Below are 5,061 nucleotides of genomic sequence, written 5' to 3'. Positions count from 1 at the left end.
CCAACAAAACCCTGGCTTTTGACAGAAAGTGGAAGAATATGGAAGATTTACTGCTGAGTGAAGCAAGCCAGGCTCTGAAGGAGAGACATTGAGTGTCCCCACTTAATATATACCGAGTGTCCGCACTCTATGTCTGAAACTGATTGACTAAAAGATGTACAAACACAAGAGATGGGTGTAAATGCCAGATGTAGTGTGCGTGGAGGAGTGGGGCCTAGGGAAGGTCATTTGGAGGAGGGATGCAGAGGCAGAGCATTGACGGGACAGGGAGGTGTAGTGTTATCTGTTGAAGATATTTTGATCAACTGGACTGGGAGAAAATGTTCATATATTGAAATGTTCACTTTGTAAGCTAAACAATGTGATTGAATGCATATAAAAAAATATTATTTTAAAATAAGATAAGGTAAAAAGACACAAATAGACACCTCACCAAAGAGGATTTATGGTTGACAAACAAATAACATGAAAAGATAGTGAATTTCATTAGCATTAGGATAATTAAAATTAAAATCACAAGAGCAAGTCCAAGGCCTGGTGGTTAGACAGCTTGATCCCACGTGGCTGACCATTCAGTTTAAGTCCCAGACCGAGACACATACCAGGCACATGTGTGTGTATGCCCAAAACCCTAAAATGAAGGCACAACGAAGGAGAAGGATTTGAGGGATGATTATTCTCCACAGGGAGTGCCTTCTTGCTATTTCTCTCTCTCTTTGTCTGTCTCTAGTGAGCACTCTCACCCTTTGGCAAATTAAAAAAGAAAGAAAAAAGACACAATGCAATACTACCAGTTACCTATTAATATGGCTAAAATTAAAAAATACTGAAAATACCAAGGACTTGTATGGATGCAGACCAACTAGAACACTCATGCATTGCTGGTAGGAATGTGAAATAGTACAGTCATTTTAAAAAATAATGTTGCAGGGGCTGGAAAGTGGCATGGTGGCTAAGGATGCTGTCCTCCCACATGGCCAACAGCGGCTCAAGTCCTGGACCTGGCAGCTTGCTTTCTTACTTTCTCTCTCTCTCTCTTCCCCTCCCTGGTCAAACTAAAATAAATAAATAAATAAAGTTAAATAAAATAATTTTAAAACAATAATAATAATAATTTTGCAGGCCAGCAGTAGATGCGGTAGATTTCCACGTGGCCAGCCACAGTTTGAGTCCCAGACCTGGTGGTTTGTTTTCTCACTCTCCCCCTACTCCTGTCTGTCTCTCTCTGGTGAGTGCACATGCTGTATTAATAATTATTTTAAAAATAATAATAATTTTTCAGTTTCTTATAAAACTGAACACATACCGTATGACCCAGCATGCCACTCCTGCATGTTTACATGAAATGAAATAAAATGAAATAAAATTTTAAGTTCACAGAAAAATCTGTACACACATTTTTATGCAGCTCTATTTTTTTAAGAATTATTTTATTTAATTTTTTTTATTTGACCAGAGAGTCACAGAGAGAGAGAGGGAAAGTGAGAAATCAAGCCTCCAGGTCCAGGACTCGAACCACAGTCAGCCATATGGGAGTTCAGCTCCTCAATCACCATGCCATTTGCTGGCCCCTGCAGTTCTATACTTAATTATCATAAACTGGAAACAACATAAATGTCTTTTACCACATGAATAGGTAGACAAACCATGGTAGAAGCAAACAATGGAAAAACTACTGCTATGATCTTAAGCTTGTATCCTTCCAAAAGGCATATGTTGAAACATATCTCCTGGGTCAGCCAGTGGTGGTGGTTGAGGCAGCTGGATCCCATGTGGTCAGCTGCATGGTTTGAGTTCAAGGACCAGGCCCTATGGTTTGAAAAACATGCCAGGCATTTTCAAAAGGATAAAACTATACTGGTAGCTAACAAATCAATGGTTATTTAGGGAGGTATAAATATGAAAAAGCATAGCATACAGAAACTTTGGGAGGTGATGAAACTGTTGTATGTACTGATAATGGTGGTGATTATATGGATCTATTTATGTGTTCGAATTCATGGAAGTGTATGCCAAAAAGGGGTCATTATTGCCTGATGATAATTTTAAAATAAAATGGAAAAATTTTCTCACAAGAGCCTATTACAGATGAGCAAAGTGGGCTTATTGAGGTAAAGAGTCAAACAGCAGATTGGAGAGCCTGGATTCAAACACTGGCTGACCTAATTGTAAAGTTCCAATTATTCTTGACTTCTTTATGCCTTGAATGTTAAAATAAACAACCCAGACAGTGTGAACAGGTGTTCACGAAAAGAGAAAAATGTCAAGAACTACAGTGATTAAGGAAGGTCTGGAATCAGATTCTTAGAGAAGTGGGACCAGTCTAGGTCAAGCACTACACCCTCTCTCAGGCCATAAATCCTTTTGACAATATTCCTAGCCTGACCCCATCTCCAGTGATGGAAAACTCACCCAGCCAGCTAAACCATCCTAAGGAAGCTAATTGTTAGTTCTTCATATAGATCAAAATACCTTCCTAAATACCTTCCTAAAAAACCTTATCATTTTGTCTCCCAGGTCCCCTAGAACAAAAATGAGCCATATCCTCTGAGGTGACTCTGTAAAAGACAAAGTCAGGTACAAAGTCTCCTCTGGGTCTTCTCCTCCTAAACCACCTCCAGCCTATTCCTCCTTTCACCCACAGTTTAAATGACACATGACATCCTGGGTTCTTCTCTGGACATGCTCCCGTCTTTTATTATCCTTGCAGTGTGTAGGACTTTAGTCTTAAGGGTTTTTTGTTTTGTTTTGCTTTGTTTAAAAAAAAAAAAAAAGCAAAATTAAGGACTCATTGTAGTTAGTGAGATTAAAAAAAAAAAAAAAAAAAAAAAGCAAAGGATCAGCACGTGGCATAATGCTTGTATCATCAGACTCCCACGTAGCCACGTAGCAGACCATGGTTTGAGCCCTGGACCAAGCAGCTTAAAATTCACACTGGGCGTGTGTACATGCAGAAGACTGGAGGAGAAGGGATTGCAGCATGGCCATACCCTCTGGAGGGCGGGGGTGATTTCTCACTTTCTGTCTCTCTGGCAAGTGCACATGCCCTATAGCAAAAATCTCTCTAAATAAATAAATAAACAAGAAAGAAAGGAAAAAAAAGAAAGAGGAAGAAAGAAAGAAGTAAGTGTTTTTTTTTTTTGGAGAGGGTTTTGCTATAGGGTGCGTGCGCTCGCCAGACAGACAGAGAGAGACAGACAGACAGAAAGTGAGAATCCACCCCCCGGAGGGGATGGCCACGCCACAATCCCTTCTCCATACTCCTCTCAGGATCTTGGGCACACACGCATGCGCACCCAGCATGAGTTTAAGCCACCGGGTCTGGGACTCAAACCACGGTCGACTATGTGGGAATCCAGAGACATAGCCGTTATGCTAACTGCTGGTCCCAGAAGCAAATGTATTATTAACATAAATCGGGACCATCTCTAAGTAACAAGAGTGTTGCCAATGTTCTATTTCTCATTCTGAGTAATGATTACATGGATGTATAGTTTATGTTTATTGATTAAACTAAAAATGCATGTTTTTTATTCTTAAAAAATGTGCATTATGATTCTCGGTTGGAAACAAATAATAACATGGACCACAACTAGAGAAAAGCCTTCAAAACTGTGCCTGTGCAGTTCCCTCCCTCCACCTCTCCCTAATCATACAGAAGATCTGTCCCCATCATAAGCCCAAGGAATGACCTTGGGGGGAAAAGTCCCTGGATACTTGGGTTCCAAAAATCTCAATATATACCAGCTGAACTTGCTATTGAAAGTAGTTATATTATTTAAGAAATTTTGTGAATCAATAAAATGTGGGGGGTGGGGAAGGGGAAGGAATGGAAACCAACTGTGGATAGCCAAGATAGTGTGGAAGGAGAGTGGGAAATGGCATAGGGTGAGAAATAAGGGGGAAATATATATGTGTGTGTGTGTGTGTGAGTGTGTGTGTGTGTGTGTATGTGTGTATAAAACTAGAAATGGAAAATTATTGACAATAACATGTATGATTAAGTCACTATGCAGTATATTCTGGGTGGGAACTCACTTTGTCACATTTTGTACACTGTGACAATGCTCAGTGAATGAATGTAAATTAATTAATTAAAAATAAATAAAAATAAAGTTAAAAATGCTGTACAATGAAAAAAACTCAATAAAAACACAAATTAAAGATCTATTTGTGTGTCTGCATATCTGCTGCTCACTTACTCATTGTCTGCAAACCAGAGCCCCTTGCTTGTCTCAATCATCAGTTTAAGGTGAAGTACTGATTCCTTCACCTTTAGTAGTATTCGGGATCACTAAGAGGAATGTTTGGAACTCTAGAAAAGACTTTCAGGCTTGAAAGAAGGAAATTCTTAACAGTGATCCCCATTAATAGACAATCCAGATAGCGTACAAAGTTACTTACATATCCCTTCCTGACCATCTGAACTGCATCTCCTCATTCTTGACCTAATTTCCTACCTATAGACCTCCCCCATGGCCAACCCATTCAGAGAGGGCTTGGAGCTGTCTGTGGTCCTGATTACCACACACACACACACACACACACACACACACACACACGCCCTCCTCCCAACTGTGGTTGGACAGAAGCACTGTTGAAAACTTCCTAAATGACTTCAAGCAGGTTGCCCCTATCCTGTGGCTGTTAATACCAAGTCTCACTCATATTACCTGCCCCTTCACACTCTCTACCTCATCAGTCTTACCAAAATCATGTCTCCTTTGTGGGCAGCATCTGCCTTCAAAAAATAAAGGAGGCTCTGGGGCCAGCAAGTGGCATGGTGGTTAGAGGTGCTGGACTTCCACATAGCCGACTACGGTTCAAGTCTCGGACCTGGTGGCTTGCTTTCTCTCTCTCTCTCTCTTTCTCTCTCTGATCAAGCTAGAAAATAATAATGACAATAATAATAAATAAAGTTAAATAAAATAATTATTTTTAAAAAGAAAGAAAGAGCCAGGCCTGCGCGTGGCTGCTGGGCCTGCGCCTGCGCGTGGCCGCCAGGCCTGTGCCTGCGCATGGCCACCGGCCGCAGGCGGCAAACTGGAGCCCAAAACAAAG

Source organism: Tupaia chinensis, unplaced genomic scaffold, assembly GCF_000334495.1.
Source record: "Tupaia chinensis unplaced genomic scaffold, TupChi_1.0 Scaffold000126_2, whole genome shotgun sequence".
NCBI classification, from domain to species: Eukaryota; Metazoa; Chordata; class Mammalia; order Scandentia; family Tupaiidae; genus Tupaia; species Tupaia belangeri.
This window is presented reverse-complemented; position numbering follows the sequence as displayed.